Source organism: Macrotis lagotis, chromosome X, assembly GCF_037893015.1.
Source record: "Macrotis lagotis isolate mMagLag1 chromosome X, bilby.v1.9.chrom.fasta, whole genome shotgun sequence".
Lineage (NCBI taxonomy): Eukaryota > Metazoa > Chordata > Mammalia > Peramelemorphia > Peramelidae > Macrotis > Macrotis lagotis.
This window is the reverse complement of record NC_133666.1, coordinates 17,155,867-17,174,251: the sequence shown is the minus strand read 5'-3', so window position 1 is coordinate 17,174,251 and position 18,385 is coordinate 17,155,867. Positions and strand designations below refer to the sequence as shown.

At 39.3% G+C, this 18,385-nt stretch overlaps 1 pseudogene; it reads right to left on the bottom strand.

Moving 5' to 3' along the window:
• Positions 1–7,583: 7,583 nt before the first annotated feature.
• On the bottom strand, positions 7,584–9,223 carry LOC141497554 (alpha-enolase pseudogene; annotated as a pseudogene).
• Between the last annotated feature and the right edge of the window lie 9,162 nt (positions 9,224–18,385).

Here is an 18,385-nt window from a genome sequence, read left to right as displayed (position 1 = left end):
TATGTATGTATGTATATACCTTTGTTTACATGTTGTCTCCTTCATTAGAGTATAAGCTCCTTGATGGCAGGGACTGTTTTTGACTCTTTTTGTATCCCCAGGGCTTAACATAATATCTGGCATACTGTAGGTACTAAATAAATGTTTACTTATTTGATTTATCTGTAAAGCAGGGATGACACTAGTCAGGCTACTCTTCCTGGCCCTAGAGACAAAGTAGTTAAAGGGCTTTAGAAACCTTCAAGAATATTGGGAGCCTTCATCACTGTCAGGCAATCACGTGGCACTGTGAATGGAAGACTTGCCTGGAGTTGAGGAGGACCTTAGTTCAAATGCTGCCAGAGATACTCACTAATGATGATAAAGCTCAAGTTACCCAAACCTCTCGCATCCTCAGTTTCCTCATCTCTGTATTAGACCTAATGAAAGTATCTAAACTTCTCTGGCATATCCCAACTGAGATAAGGGAAGATAAAGCATTTTGTAAACCCTAAAGCTCTCTGCATGGATTAGCTATTATTATTCCTTATACTATTTCTTTCCCTAGGCTGGTGAGATAAAAAAAAATCTAGAAATTGCCATGTAACTGAGTAAAGGTCTCTACAGTGTAAGTCTCTATGTGGTAACCTAAGTTATCTTCACAACAAAGATTTAGTAATTTCTGAGTAAGGAGAATTGGCTCTGGGGTCAGGTCCCACCTCTGAAGCTACTACTCAAATCCCTTCACTTCTCTGGGTCTCAGTTTCTTCATCTGTAAAATGGGGCAGAAGGACTAAATGACCTCTAAGGTCCCTTCAAGCTTGAGAACTGTGGTTCTATGAGAATTCTTGCAAGGTAGGAAGGGGCACTCTTTATATCTATCTCTCTCTCTCTCTCTCTATCTCTCTATCATCTATCATCTATCTATCTATCTATTCATTCATTCATTCATTTATTTTTTAGTTTTTGCAAGGCAAATGGGATTAAGTGGCTTGCCCAAGGCCACACGGCCAGGTAATTATTAAGTGTCTGAGACCGGATTTGAACTCAGGTACTCCTGACTCCAGGGCCAATGTTCTATCCATTGTGCCACCTAGCCACCCCTTTATATTTAATTTACAGGCAAAAGAAGTTGAGACCCCAGAGGGGTTAATTGAGGAAAATTCATCAGGACACGAAAATGGAGAGTTAACTTTTTTTGTTGACCCCAAAGAATATGAATACAGCAGCTGACAGAGGCATGGAATCTGTCCCGTGTGGTTGGCTAGATGGTCCAAAAACCTACCAGGGAACACGTATCCTTCTGTTTGGAGCTAGCAAGATCATGAGGAGGAGTAGGCAGAATTGGATTCAGTTCAGACAGCAACCCAAGAGTAGGTCTGTTTCCTGACTCCACATTGCTCTCTGGAAGGAAATCCTGCCACCGGAATTCCCTGGAAGACCTCCCACTACTAATGGTTGTTGTGGAGGGGCTGTCAGCTCTATGCATGGTAAAGGCCAAGCTCTCTCCTAAGAGAAGCAGCCCTATATACGCTCTGATGTTATTCTCAAAGAAAGGGAGGGAGGGAAAGGGAACAAACAGTACTTCCTATGTCCCAGGGACTTAATAAACTTTTTAATTTTTATTTTGAGTTCTAAATTTTCCTTCCCTCCTCCTATTGAGAAGGCAAGCAATATGATATCCATTGTACATATGGAGTCAGGCAAAACATTTCCACATTAGCCACATTGTGAAAGAAAAAAAAGGCAAGAAAAATAGAGGAAAAACATGCTTCAATTAGCACTCAGACTTCATCAGTTCTCTCTGTGGAGGTGGATAGCATTTTTCATCATGAATTCATTGGGATTGTCTTAGATTTATCATATGGATCAGAGTAGTTAAGTATTTCACAGTTGATCATTGTTGCAATATTGCAATACAATCTTCTGGTTCTACCTGCTTCACTTTGCATCAAACTGTCTTTCTAGTTTTTTCTGAAACCATCTCCCTCATCATTGTTTTTACAACAATAATATTCCCTCACAAGCATTTACCATCACTCGTTTTTGTGCTACATACTTTATAAGCACTTTGTCTCATTTATCTCACAACCTTGTGAGACAGTTGCTATTAATATCCTCATTTTATAGAAGAGGAAACTGAGGCAAACAAAGACTAAATGACTTGCTCAGAGTCACATAACTAGTAGATGTTTGAGGTCACATTTGAATTCAAGTCCTCTTGACAATTCTTAGTCTTAGAACACAGAACATCAGAAGTGGAAAAGACCTCATAAGGGTTCAACAGCCCCGTTGTCCGGAGAAGGAAATGGAAGCTAGGAGAGGGGAAACAATCTACCCAAATTTAAATGGCTAGTACAAGTTGCAGAGCAGAATCCTGAACTCAGGTTACTTGAGGGGATTAGAAGAGATGACCCCTGATCCCTCTTCTAGCTCTCAGTCTATGAGCCCCAAATCAGTTTTGTGACACATTAGTAGATGTGTATCCTGTGATACACATCCTGCCCCAGTGATATTGAATTGGATAAGTTTTAGAAAAATGGTTTTTTGGCCAATTCAATGAGTTGTTGATTGGTATCTTAAGGTTTCCTGGATTTACATTTCTCTAGCAGGAAATGTGAACATCTTTACATGGAACAAGGTCTACTTCCTGCTTTAATAGAGATATTCTCTCTGGCTGACCCTCATACCTGAAATGTTTTCCCTACACATCTCCACCAACTGACTTCCCTGACTTACTTTGAGTTCCAGCTAAAACCTCATCTTCATAGGATGCCTTTCCCAACGCCTCTTAATTTTGGTGCCCTCCCTTCTTTGAATATTTTTCCTATTTGCCCTGTATATAGCTTGTGTGTCTATATTTGTATTTGCTTGTGGTTCTTCCATTAGATTGCAAGCTCCTTGAGGGCAGAGACTATCCTTGGCCTTCCTTTGCATCCCTAGTGTTTGGCATAGAGTAGGCTCTCAATCGAGATTTCTTGAGTATTTATTATTGATCAGATTTCAAGAATGCCTCAAAGGATCATGATGTGTCAATTGAAGTCATGCATTTTTAAAAAAAAATTCATAGAGCAAAGAAAATAAAGATATAGGGAAAATTTTCATTTTAAAGTCAAATTATAATAGCATTTTTTTTTGCATTAAACTCTCCTGGTCCTTCTAATGTTTAAAACAGTCTGTTTATATTCCTTGGTCATTGTTCCATTGTGAAATACATATTACTCTTAAATTCAGTTCAATATGCATTTTTTTATTTTACTTTTTTCCAATTGCATACAAAGGTGGTTTTCTATATTCACCCTTTTGCAAGCTTTTGAGTTCTCCATTTTTTTTTTATCACTTCCCTTCCCTCTCCCTTCCCCATGGCAGTGAATAATCTGGTAAAAGTCATACTTGTATAATCATGTTTAACATATTTCCCTATTAGTCATGTTGTGAAAGAGGAATTAGAATTAAGGGGGAAAATCATGAGAAAGAAAGGAAAACAGAAAAGAAGTTTTAAAAAGTGAACATAGTATGCTTTGCTCTGCATTGAGATTCCAGTTTGTTCTTTGGATGGCATTGTTCTTTCTTTCTTTCTTTCTTTCTTTCTTTCTTTCTTTCTTTCTTTCTTTCTTTCCTTCTTTCTTTCTTTCTTTCTTCTTTTCTTTCTTTCTTTCTTTCTTTCTTTCTTTCTTTCTTTCTTTCTTTCTTTCTTTCTTTTCTTTCTTTCTTTCTTCAAGGCAATGGAGTTAAGGGACTTGCCCAAGGTCACACAACTAGGTCATTGTTAAGTATCTGAGGTCACATTTGAACTCAGATCCTCTTGATTCCAGGACCAGTGCTCTATCCACAGAGCACCACCTAGCTGCCTCTGAACCCTTCTTTCTAACAAAGATTTTAAAAGGGGAGAGAAAAAAAGCATTTCAGAATAATTAACCCACAAATTGTGTTGGATAGTATATGCTTACCCTTCCCCCCAAATGACTCTGGGGTCATACTATTTCTCTCTTTGACTCTGTGTCCCAGAGAGACTCCAGGGAAATCTGAAGCAAGCTATGTATGGTTCCAATTTAGGTTTTCCCAAATGTGTCTAACAGGCTCTTTAACTCCTGCCTGTGGGCTCAATGTATAATATGGGTGCCAGCTATGGGACAGATTTTATTTTACAGGCAGTGAAATAGAGGCAACATGGTATAGTGTTAGATTTGTGGGAGGATCTGTGTTCAAATGATGACTGTCACTTCTTGCTTATGTGATTTTGGACAAATCCTTTCACCTCTTTGGGTCTCAGTTTCCACCTCTGTAAAACAGAGGAACTGGCAATGTGCTAGTGCAAGTTTGCAATCTCTGCTACTGGGGAGGCTCAGTTTATTAGATTAGGAGTTCCTTACTGAGTTCTGAGCATCAATCTAAGCATCTGTCTATCAGATGTTTGTGGTAAGTCCCACACCAATATAGCAACGCCCTGGGATGGAGGAGTCAGCTGACTCAGTTCTAAAATAGGGTAGATTAAAGCTCCTATGTTGAACAGAATGCAGTGGAATCAGGCCTGGGAGGGACTGATACACTCCCAACCTGGGCAAAACAGAAGGATCCAGTCTCAAAAATAAATAAATACCAAAAAAAAATGAGATTGGACTAGATCTAGCTTTCTGATATCCCTTGTAGATCTAAACCTATGATCACCAACAAAGAAAATGCATAAAATGGAACAGTTAGGTGGCGCAGTGGATAGAGCACTGCCCCTCAAGTCAAGAGGATCTGAGTTTAAATCCGACCTCAGCCCCTTAATAATCACCTAGCTATGTGGCCTTGGACAAGTCACTTAACCCTATTGCCTTGCAAAAATAAAGAAAAAGAAAAAGAAAGAAAACATAAGGGAAACAAAGGATGTACAAGTATTTCAAATCAAATAAAACAACTGAATAACCCCATTAAATTCATCAGACTCCCCCTGGAAAGTTGAGTATTGTACAAATGTGTCTCATTCATTTTGGATCCACACCACCTGAGCAACTCACAGCAATATCATAGAGAGTTAGAGAGGAAAAGATCTATCCCTTAGTGGCATGATCTTGTTCCTTCAGCTGCAGGGCAGTCCTCTGGGGATCACCCTTTCTCTTCTCTGAGAAGCATGATGCAAAGGATCTTTTCTCCGTTTAGAAGGCAGGTGTTACCTCTCAAACTCAGAAAGTCTTCTCCCATTTTTAAAAACTTTACCATATTTTTTTCCCAATGAACAAAAATCCACTTTTCCCTCACTCCTCTCCCCATCCTCACTCCCCTTATAAGAAAGAAAAAAAATCTTTGCAACAAATTCCCACATTGATCAAAAAAAGAATCTTAATCTTCACCCTTGAATTCATCACATACCAGGAAATGGCTAGATTGTTTCATTAGTAATCATCTGGGATAGTGGTTGGTCATTGCCTTGGTCAGGTTTTAAAATCATTTTGTTTTGCAAGGCAATGGGGTTAAGTGACTTGCCCAAGGTCACACAGCTAGGTAAATATTAAGTGTCTGAGGCTGGATTTGAACTCAGATACTCCTGAATCCAGGGCTTGTGCTCTGTCCACTGCACCACCTAGCCATCCCAGGTTTTGAAATCTTTTAAAGTAAACCAAGAAAACTTTGGACTCAGGCTTACCTATAAAGTAACCCAAAAGTCTGGCTACATCTAATCTTTGGCCTGATAGTATTTGCCTAAGACTTATAAAAGGAAACCAAAAGGCAGAAGATGGCCAGATGGGAAATGAGGACTAGAAACTGATGGTTGTTGATGTTCTTACCATCATCTTTTTTTAGGTCCAGCCTGTTTTTCCCCGGCCTTTGCTGTTTTCCTCTCATTTGGCTACCTTGTGAATCAATCCCTCACCATCCTTAAAATGCCACCTCCCATAAAGATCCCTATCACAAAGTACATTGCCTTATCCCAGTTCCTTTTTCCCATCTTTATTCTCTTTGGTGTCATTTAATTCAACAGTTTTTCCTCTGTCTCTGTATCTGTCTCTGTTTCTGTCTATCTCTCTTCTTCTTCTTCTTCTTCTTCTTCTTCTTCTCCTCCTCCTCCTCCTCCTCCTCCTCCTCCTCCTCCTCCTCCTCTCTCTGTCTTTCTCTCTCTCCCTCCATATGTATGTATATATGTATACACACACACATATGTATATTTTACCCATTGTTCTTGATGGTGAAGAGCTGGTTACAAAAATCTTTGCAGTCTTTTAAATCTTTTGTCTGTTTGTGTTCCTTTGAATTTTATCTTTAAATAACCTTTGAATGAATTCACTTCATTGAGTGTCTTTTTTAATTTTTAAAAAGATTTCATTTATTTTGAATTTTACAATTTTTCCCCTAATCTTGTTTCCCTCCCCCACCCCCACAGAAGGTAGCCTGATAGTCTTTACATTGTTTCCATGGCATACATAGATCTAAATTGAATGTGTTGAGAGAGAAATCATATCCTTAAGAAAAAAAAAATAAAATATAAGAGATAGCAAGATTACATAATAAGATAATGGTTTTTTTTTTTAAATTAAAGGTAACAGTCTTTGGTCTTTGTTCAAACTCCACAATTCTTTCTCTGGATACAGATGGTATTCTCTATTGCAAATACCCCAAAATTGTCCCTGGTTGTTGCACTGTTGCATTCGCTCAGCATCAGTTCATGCAAATCCCTCCAGGCTTCCCTGAATTCTCATCCTTCCTGATTTCTAATAGAACGATAGTGTTCCATGACATACATACACTCCAATTTGCTAAGCCATTCCACAAACTGAAGGACATTCACTTAATTTCCAATTCTTTGCCACCACAAACAGAGCTGCTATGAATATTTTTGTACAAGTGATGTTTTTACTCTTTTTCCTCATCTCTTCAGGATATAGACCCAGTAGTGGTGTTGCTGGATCAAAGGGTATGCACAGTTTCATTGCCCTTTGGCCGTTATTCCAAATTGCTCTCCAGAAAAGTTAGATGAGTTTATAGCTCCATCAACAATGTATTAGTGTCCCATATTTCCCACATCCCTTCCAACATTGTCCTTTCTGATCACATTGGCCAGTCTGAGAGGTGTGAGGTGGTACCTCAGAGAAGATTTAATTTGCATTTCTCTAATAAGTAATGATTTAGAGCAATTTTTCATATGACGAATGGATCGATTTGATTTCCTCATTTGTAAATTCCCTCTGCATATCCTTTGACCATTTGTCAATTGGGGAATTGCTTTTTTTTTTTAAATTTGACTCAGTTCTCTGTATATTTTAGAAATGAGTCCTTTGTCAGAAATACTAGTTGTAAACATTGTTTCCCAATTTACTACTTTTCTTTTGTGGTTACAGTGGTTTTTTTTTTTCTGTGCAAAAGTTTTTTAATTTGATGTAATTAAAATTGTCCAGTTGTATTTTTTCCAGTGGATTACTGAATACTTTTATTCTGCACATAGAAGCCACTAAAGGATCTGGCCCATGGGCTTGTTGGGGGGCTGCATCACAAGTATATGACTCTGCACATCAACACTGGGGGTGGGGGTGAGAACAGATCATTCTACCCAGTCACAGGATGAGGTCTTCCAAAAAAGGACCAAATGAGCAGGTACCAGAAGAAGCAGTGAGAACACAGAAAGGTGGAAGAGAGTGGGGTGGAGTTATGTAGCGCTGAGCCCCCATCCCCAAAACAAAACTGCTCTACTACTTGGTGCTGCCCATTCTTTGGAGGACTTCTACTGCGGTGACTGTCACCTACCAGCTCTGAGGCTTCATGGTCATGGAGCTTACTTGGCCAGAGGGTTTCTGAAGTTCCTTCCAGCAAATTTAGCCTTGCTGCCCAGTTCTTCCTCAGTTCTGAGAATTTGGTTATACTTGGCCAAATGCTCAGATCGGCAGGGGGCCCCAGTCTTGATCTGCCCAGTGCAGAGACCCACCACCAGGTCTGCAATGAAGGTATCTTCAGTCTCTCCAGAACGATGGGAAACCATTACTCCCCACCCATTGGACTGGGCCAGCTTGCATGCCTGGAGAGATTCGGTCACAGAGCCAATCTGGTTCACTTTGAGCAGGAGGCAATTGCAAGCTTTCTCTTTCACAGCCTTTTCAATACACTTGGGATTGGTCACTGTGAGATCATCCCCTACAACCTGGATGCCTGCAGTTTCAGTAAAATTCTTCCAAGCTTCCCAATCATCCTGGTCAAAGGGATCTTCAATAGACGCCACTGGATAGTCCCGGATGAAGCTCTTGTCCCCAAGCTCGGCAGGTGAGATGTATCTGCTGGGATCATCAGGAGACTTGAAGTCCAAGTCATATTTCCCAGACCGGAAGAATTCAGAGGCAGCAACATCCATGCCAATTACAACCTTGTCAGTATAGCCAGCCTTGCCGATCGCTTCCTTCAGCAGCTCCAGAGCTTCTTTATTCTCCAGGATGTTAGGAGCAAAGACACCTTCATCTCCTACATTGGTGGTATCCCGTCCATATTTCTTCTTAATCACATTCTTCAGGTTGTGGTAGACCTCAGCTGCAATGTGCATGGCCTCCTTGACGTTTGATGGTCCAACAGGGAGGATCATGAACTCTTGCATTGCTAGCTTGTTACCAGCATGGGAGCCACCATTGATCACACTGAAGGCTGGAACTGGCAGGATGACTTCTTCATTGCCTGCAAGATCAGCAATATGGCGGAACAAGGAGACACCTTTCTCTGCAGCCCCAGCCTTACAAACAGCCAGAGACACTCCCAATATAGCATTTGCTTCAAATTCAGATTTATTCTCAGAACCATCCATCTCTATCATCAATTTGTCAATCTTCTCCTGCTCCACAACATTCAGTTTCTTGCTAGTCAGGGTCAGGGCAATAGTTTTATTGATGTGCTCAACCGTTTTTGAGACACCTTTCCCCATATATTGGGTCTTATCATTGTCTCGGAGCTCCAGAGCTTCATGGATGCCAGTAGAAGCTCCACTGGGCACAGCAGCTCTGAAGAGACCTTTTGAAGTGTAGAGATCAACTTCAATGGTGGGGTTTCCACGAGAGTCAAAGATCTCTCTTGCAATGATCTTCAAAATCGACATGCTGAATTTCTGGTCGGGACTGGCTCCATGGGATTCAGAGGAGAGAGGCTGAGGGGTCTAGCTCCACCGAGGGGATGCGTTAAAAGGGGTGTCCAGTTGTTTTTAATGATGTTCTCCATCTCTTACTTGATCATAAACTGCTTCCCTTTCCATAGATCTGACAGATAAACTATTCCTTGATCTCCCAGTTTGCTTATAATATTGGTTTTTTTATGTCTAAATCCATTTTGTATCCATTTTGATCTTATCTTGGTATAGGGTGTGAGATGTTGGTCTAATCCAAGTTTCTACCATACTAACTTCCAATTTTCCCAACAGTTTTTATCCCAATAGCTGTATTCTTTGGATTTATCAAATGTTTCCTGCTTTTGCACCTAGTCTATTCCACTGATCCAACACTCTATTTCTTAGCTAATACCTGACAGTTTTGATGACTGATGCTTTAAAATATAATTTTAGATTTGGTAGGGCTAAACCACCTTCTTTTGCACTTTTTTCATTAAATCCCTGGAAATTCTCGACTTTTTATTTCTCCATATAAATTTACTTTAAATTTTTTTCTAACTCATTAAAGTCAGTTTTGGGAATTTTGATTAGTAGGGCACTAAACAAGTAGTTTAATTTTGATAGAATTGTCATTTTTATTACATTGGCTCAGCCTATCCTTGAGCAGCTGATATTTGCCCAGTTATTTAAATCTGATTTTATTTGTGTGAAGTTACATTGAATGGGATTTCTCTTTCTAACTCTTCCTGCCGTATCTTGCTAGTCATATATAAAAATGTTGTGGATTTATGAGAGTTTATTTTATACCCTGTGACTTTGCTAAAGGTGCTAATTGTTTCCCATAGTTTTTTGGATGATTTCTTGGGATTCTCTAGGTATACCATCATGTCATCTGCAAAGAGTGAGAGTTTTGTCTCTTCCTTCCCAATTCTAATTCCTTCGATTTCTTTTTCTTCTCTTATTGCTGAAGCTAACATTTCTAATACGATATTGAATAGTAGTGGTGATAATGGGCCCCCTTGTTTCACCCCTGATCGTATTGGGAATGCCTCTAGCTTCTCCCCATTGAATATAATGCTTGTTGATGGTATCAGATGGATAGTGCTTATTATTCTAAGGAGCATTCCATTTATTCCTACACTCTCCTTTGTTTTTAGTAGGAATGGGTGCTGTATTTTGTCAAAAGTTTTTTTCAGCATCTATTGATATAATCATGATTTCTGATAGGTTTGGTGTTGATACAATAATTATACTAACAGTTTTCCTAATATTGAACCAACCTTGCATTCCTGGGATGAATCCCACTTGATCATAATGTATTATCCTTGTGAGAGGATCATTTTGCTAAGATTTCGTTTATAATTTTTGCATCTATATTCATCAAGGAGATAGCTCTATAATTTTCTTTTTCTGTTTTAACTGTTCCTGGTTTAGGTATCAGTACCGTATTGGTATCATAGAAAGAGTTGGGCAGAGTTCTGTTTTCATCTATTTTTTTTTAGGTTTTTTTTTGTAAGGCAAACAGGGTTAAGTGGCTTGCCCAAGGCCACACGGCTAGGTAATTATTAAGTGTCTGAGCCTGGATTTGAACCCAGGTACTCCTGACTCCAAGGCCGGTGCTTTATCCACTACGCCACCTAGCCGCCCTGTCTTCATCTATTTTTGCAAAGAGTTCATATAGAATTGGAACCAACTGTTCCTTAAATGTTTGATAGAATTACTCTTTGAGTCTCTTGCTAATTTGTATGACTCTAAACAGGTAACTTAACCTCCCTTTGCCTCAAATCCCTCATGTGTAAAATGGAAATAATAATAGTCTATCTCCCAGGGTTGTTTTGAGGTATAGTGAGAACATATTTGTTTATTTTAATTTCCCAATTACATGTAAAAATTACATTTTTTCCCAAATTTTGAGTTCCACATTTTCTTCATCTTTGCCTTCCTCCACTCATGGAGGAGGTCAGCAATTTGACATTGGTTATACATGTGCAGTCATGCAAAACACATTTCCATGTAAGTCATTCAATGAAAGAAAATACAGACAAAAAAAATCCCAAGAAAAATTACCTAAAGAAAAAATATCTTTGATCTGCATTCAAGCTCCACCAGTAGTGAGATAATATTTGTGAAGTGCTTTGCAAATCTTAAGACCCTTTATAAATCCTAGCTATTACTTTTATTTAAACTGGTTTTACCTTCCACTGCTTCTGTCTATTGCCAGAGGTGCTATTTGTCAATCTTGCAGCATCGTTCTCCATAAGATTTTACAAATGAGTATATGTTTAATCTGATTTTACTCTTGGCTGCCCTATCTTTCTGCTTAGCAAAATATTCAATTGTTTTCTGACTGAAGTGGAAATTTTTGGATCTTTTGGTCTTCCTATTTTGAGGATTTTTGTTTGTTTTTTTAAGAGGCAATCAGGGTTAAGTGACTTGCCCAGGGTCACACAGCTAGGTAATTATTGTCTGAGGTGAGATTTGAACTCAAATCCTCCTGACTCCAGGGCTGGTGCCCTATCTACTGCATCACTTTGCTGCCCTGTCCTTCATTTTTCAAAGAAGACCATGACATCCGGGAGGTATGCCATGACAAGCACATGATTTGGATTTGAGTGAGGGGGGTTGTGCTGAGTCACCAGTCTCACCTTCTCTTCCAGAGTTGTCTGAGTCCAGTTATGGATCAAGGATGACTGGAGGCAGCCCTGGATGTGAAGCAGTTACGGTGAAGTGACTTGTCCAAGGTCACACAGCTAGTGAGTGTCAAGTGTCAGAGGCTGGATTTGAACTCCCATCCTCCTTACTCCAAGGTCAATACTCTTTCCACTGTGCCACCTAGCTGTCCTAAGTATAGGATAAAACCAATGGGTAGTGTTGGACCTAGATTCAGGGAGATTCATCTTCATGAGTTCAAACCTAGTCTCAGACACTGTGTGAACTTAGGCAAGTCACTTAATCCTTTCTGCCTCAGTTTTCTCTTCTGTAAAATGAGCTTGAGAAGGAAATTGCAAAATACTAGTATCTTTATCAAGAAAACCCCAGAATGGGTAACAGAGAATCAGACACAATTGAACAACACTATTTCTTGATCCTGCTTTTGTCTTCTGTATCATTTCATACAATAACAAATCTTGTGTCTCTGAATCCCACCTATTTGATTTGGGCAGACATATTGGGAAGATATGACTAATAAACTCAGTCTTATAAGCCTTCCCATTCCAGAGAACTCATTCGTGGCCTCCCATAACTTAGTCAAAGGGGGCTCATTGGCTAATCACTCTGAATCTCTCAAAAGTCTCAGACTCCTCCTTGGGTCACATTTTCTTCATCTATAGGATGAGGAGACTGGACTAGATGGTCTCTGAGATCCTTTCCAGCTCTAAATCTGTATGAGTAGATTTAGAGTAGAAGACTTCTCACTTGGTGATAGATTCTTTGGTCAATGGTGTGTGTGAACATGACTATGTGTATATGACTGTGTGTGGAAGTGTGTCTATGTGTAACCAACCAGGACTCATTATTGGCCCCACAGCTGGGCTATATTAGTTGTTGTTCATTCATTTTCAGTTCTATCCTACTCTTTGTGATTCCATTGGGGCTTTTTGGCAAAGATACTGGAATGGCTTTTCATTTCCTTCTCCAGCTCATTTTATAAATGATGAAACGGAGGCAACCAGGGCAAAATGACTTGCCCAGGGTCACACAGCTAGTAAGTATCTGAGATTTTATTTTTTTGTTTTTTTGAGGGTTTTGCAAGGCCAATGGGGTTAAGTGGCTTGCCCAAGGCCACACAGCTAGGTCATTATTAAGTGTCTGAGACCGGATTTGAACCCATGTACTCTTGACTCCAGGGCCGGTGCTTTATCCACTGAGCCACCTAGCTGTCCCAGTGTCTGAGATTTGAACTCATGAAGACGAATCTTTCTGACTCCAGGCACTCTGGCACTCTATCCATTGTGCCTTCCTTGGGCTATATAGGACCTGTATTCATCGATCCTAGGTTAGGGGAGGGACTTATTTATGGGGAAAGGGAAAGAAGGAGGGATGAGATGGTGTTGGTAGTGAAATGGACTCAAGGGCCCATTTCAGAAGGAGAGAGAGAGAGAGAGAGAGAGAGAGAGAGAGAGAGAGAGAGAGAGAAAGAGAGACTATTCTCCCGCCTGCCATTTTCCTTCTTGGCTCTTCTGTACCTTAATTTATGAGGACACGCCTCCCTTGGTGAACCCACCCCACCCCAAACATGAACTCAGTGCTCATTTCTTCCTCTTCCTCCACCCTTGTTAATTTAGGTGGGGAGGGATTAACATCCTTTCTCCTCTCCCTCCAAGTTACACTGGGTACATTGGATCATCTGAGTACATATATCACAAATATCATCATGAAACCTCTATCTTAGGCAAAGGTAATTATCTCAGTTCCATGATACAATACATAGGAAGGCACCTTGTACAAATCTTTCACATTAAAATTACATGCAATTAATGCAGATACCAAAAACAATAACACCTATGAGCATATAATCAGTAACATACATGGGCAAATATTAAACAGACCATATAGTTTAAACCCCTCATTTTATAGAGGAGGAAACTGAGGTTCAGAGAGGGGAAGTGACTTTTTCAAAGTCATACAGGGGTAGGATTTGAACTCAAGTTTTCTGATTCTGAGAGAATAAGATATCAAATAGGACCCTGAGGTTTTAAATCTGAATGCCTGGAAAGATGGTTGCTTAACCATAAGAGCTTTTAAAACTGTGTATACTCTTTGATCCAGCAATATAGCAACTAGGTCTGTATCCCAAAGAGCTTTACAAAAGGACCTATATGTACAAAAATATTTATAGCAGCTCTTGTAATCACCAAAAATTGGAAATTTAGGGAATGTTTGTCAGTTGGGAAATGGCTAAACAGTTGTGGTGCTATAAGAAATGATAAGCATGACAGTTTCAGAAAAACCTGGAAAGACTTTTATAAGAACTGATACAGAGTGAAGTGAGCAGAACCTGGAGAACACTGTATATCAGGTAACATCAATACTGTAAGGATAATCAACTGTGAATGATTTAGTTATTCTAATCAGTACAATGATCAGAATAACTAAATCATTCCAATATATTCAAGATGAAAAATGCTGTCCATCTCTAGAGAAAGGACTAATAGAATCTGAATGCAGATTGAAGCATACTTTTTAAATTTTATTTTTCTTAGGGATTTTTTGGCCCATGTTTTCTCTCTCAACATAACTAATGTGGAAATATGTTTTGCAAGCCTACAAATGTATAATCTAAATCAAATTGCTTGTCTTATCAAGGAGGGAGAGGAAGAGAATTTGGAACTCAAAAATATTTAACTTTTTTTTTATTTTTCCAATTCTATGCAAAGATAGTTTTCAACATTCATTTTTGTAAGGTTTTGGGTTCCACATTTTTCTCCCTCCCTCCTTTCCCTCCCCTTCTCCTTGACAGTGAGTAATCTGATATAGGTTATACATGTTTAACTATGTTAAACATACTTCCATATTAGTTATATCGTGAAAGAAGAATCAGAACAAAAGGGAAAAAATCACGAGAGGGGAAAAACATAAAGCACAAAGCAAATTTTAAAAATGGAAAATAATATGTTTTGGTTTTCATTCAGACTCCATATTTCTGTTTCTGGATATAGATGATATTTTCCATTGCAAGTGTTTTAGAATTTTCTTTGATTTTTGTATTGCTAAATTAAGCAAGTCCATCATAGTTGATCACCACACAATATTGCCGTTAATGTGAACAACGTTCTCCTGGTTCTATTCACTTCACTCAGCATCACGAGTCTTTCCAGGCTTTTCTGAATTCCAGCTGCTCATGATTTCTTACAGAACAATGATACTTCATAACATTCATATACCATAACTTGTTCAGTCATTCCCCAATTGGCAGACATTCCCTCAATTTCCAATTCTTTGCCACTACACAAAGAACTGCTATATTTTTTGTACACGTGGGATTTCCCCTTTCTTATTATCTCTTTGGGAAACAGAACCAGCGGTAGTATTGTTGGGTCAAATGATATGCACGTGCCTTTTGGGTGTAGTTCCCAATTGCTTTTCAGGAAGGTTGGATTAGTTCATTACTCTACCAACAGTGCATTAGTATCCCAGGTTTCCCACATCCTCTCCAACATTGATCATCTTTCTTTTTTGTCATATTGGCCAGTCTGAGAGGTGTCAGGTGGTACCTCAGAGGAACTCACAAATTTTAAGAAAAAATTTAAGTTTAATTGAAAAAAATAAAATATTTAAAAAGAGACAAACCTGGAAAGACTTTTTTTTCAGGTTTTTTTTTTCTGGAAAGACTTTTATGGACTCATGCAGAGTGAAGTGAAAAGAACCAGGAAAATTTTGTATACAGTATGACAATATTGTATGATGATCAACTATGAAAGACCTGGATACTTTGATGAAGACAATGATCCAAGCTAATTCCAAAGGACACATAATGAGAAGTGTTACTTATCTCCAGAGAGAGAGAGGTGATGAACTCTGAGTACAGATTTCTTTTTTCTTTTGCAACTTGCTTAGTGTAGAAATGTCTTATGTGACTTCACATGTATAGCTGATACCTTAGTGCTTGCCTTCATAACAGGTAAAGGAGGAATTGGAAGGAGGGAATTAGGAACTCCAATTTAAAAAAAAGAATGTTAAAGTGTGAATTAAATAGAAATGTATAATACAATTGTACAAATAACCTATATAAAGGTGGGGAAAAGGAAAGGTGGGAGGGAGAAAACTTACATTGGAAATGGTCTCTATTTGTATATGGGAGAATAAATAATTCAATGTTAAAATTTAAAAAGACAGTAATTGCCCTTCATAGTCATAGGAAAGTTTGAAAGAGGGGTAGATTTCATAGGGAGGAGGGGAGGAGAAGATGATATATGAGATCTGTAACTTGTGGAAAGCCATCCATGACTGCTTAATTGTGTATGAAGCACTGTTCTACCACAAACAAAAAGTAGGGAAAAGGAGCACCTCCTCTTCAGTTATTGTCCCTGAGCCAGAGCCTACCCTTGGATAGAGCGGGGTAGGGGGCACAATTTTCTCATGGCCTCCTGCATTGCTGCTGCTGGGATGGGTTTCCAATATAGCAGTCAGGTTATAACTGCTCTGAGGGCCTGAAGCCTGGTTCAGAAAGGGGAGATTATGAACTGGCATAGCTGGGAGGTGGGACAAAGTAAGAGGGACTTTTGGAGGAGAAGGGCAGACTGTGTTAGAGTCAAGGCCCACAAATGGCTATGTGATCCATGTTACTCTTTGATTGAACACACCCTGTCTTGGGGTCAAACCATGGTCCCCCCGCAGGCTCCACTTTTGGGACCACTGCTCCAGGGAACAAAACTTAAAACCCCTAGGATGACACCTGCGCATCTCTACTTATATCACCTTTCCTAGCCCCTCATTACGTGGGTGCTCACTAGACATCCAAAGACAATTGAGGCAAAGAGGCCTGATTCAATGCCACATAATTAACAAATGTTCACTACACATACTCCAGTGGAAATCTCTGATTCTCATCTACCTTTCTGCATGCCAAAGGCCCATATCCATGGATGTCACAAATGGACTTCACTCCTACATATATCACCAAAGGGGAAGGGACTGACCACTTATGGAGCACTTATTGTTTGCTAGGCCTTGTGCTAAGTACTTTACAAATATTTTCTTCTGTGATCCTTGCAAAAACTTTAGAAAGTAGATGCTATTATTACATATGAGAAAAATGAAGCAAACAAGTGACTTGCCCAGGGTCACCCAGGAGAGATTTGAACTTAGGTCTTCCTGACTCTAGACCTAATACTCTATCCAATGCACAACCTAGCCCCCAGCATGTTGATGGACTCAGATATCCTTTCATGCCCTTCTGCTCTTGGCTGCTCCTAATATACTTTCAAATGAGATCATTTAATAGTGACTTGGCAATAACATAGCTTGTGACAAATTTTTAAAATAATAGTTGCCAAATCCTAAGAAAGCCTTCATTTCCTGTAGATTCTTCTGTCTCCTCTGGATCAGAGCTGAGGACTTTGTGATCCATATAGCAGAGGCTTTCCAATATTGACCCTTAGCATTTGACTTTCATACCAGTTTCTTTTACTCAGCCTAACATTTTCATTAGTTTTTATCTCTTTTTAAAAATCTGTCTTTAAATCACAGTCATTTCATTTCCTCCTGCCAAAAAGAGCTCTCCTTTGTGAAAAGAAAAATATTTAAGCAAAACCACTGTTGACTTGGCTTGGTTTATTTGCTCTTCCAATGTCTCCCTATGTAGCACTGCCTCTGTGATCCCTCAACTCACAATGAACCTGCAAGTGGTTCCCCAGAGGACACTATTATAGTGTACCCTTACACTGATGTGACTCACATGATCAAATTTTTTTTTACAAAAATCAATATTTAACCAACAGGTAGCATTGATGACCATTCCTGTTCAATTTGCTGATCTGTTCGTTCAACTATGAAGATTTGAGATCTGGGGCATCCAATGCCTTGGAAGTTTACATCCAGTCCAACTAGGCAGAAATACCACGGAAGTGTTGGGATGGCCAAAGTTTTCAAAGTCAGTGACCTCCTATCCCTCCAATTTGACTCTTTCTAGGTATATGGACTCATTGTCAAGGGGTGTTTGGATTTACCCAATCAGAAAGCAACTCTGAGATATTCCTGGGAACCCTCATTGGCAAATCCCAAGTCCTTCCTGAGTTGAGAATGTAAGCTCCTTGAGAGAAGGGAATGGTTTTTGCCTTTTTTTAAAATTAATTTTTATTAAAGATATTATTTGAGTTTTACAATTTTCTCCCCAATCTTATTTACCTCCCCCCCCATGGAAAGCAATCTGTCAGTCTTTACTTTTTTCCATGTTGTATCTTGATCCAAATTGGGTGTGATGAGAGAGAAATCATATCCTTAAGGAAGAAACAAGAAGTCTAAGGGGTAACAAGATCAGATGATAAGATATCTGGTTTTTTTTTCTAAATTAAAGGGAATAGTCCTTGAACTTTGTTCAAACTCCACAGCTCCTTAACTGGATACAGATGGCACTCTCCTTTGCAGACAGCCCCAAATTGCTCCCAATTGTTGCACTGATGGAATGAGCAAGTCCTTCAAGGTTGATCATCACTCCCATGTTGCTGTTAGGGTGTACAGTGTTTTTCTGGGTCTGCTCATCTCACTCAGCATCAGTTCATGCAAATCCCTCCAGGCTTCCCTGAAATCCTATCCTTCCTGGTTTCTAATAGAACAATAGTGTTCCATGACATACATATATCACAGTTTGCTAAGCCATTCCCCAATTGAAGGACATTTACTTGATTTCCA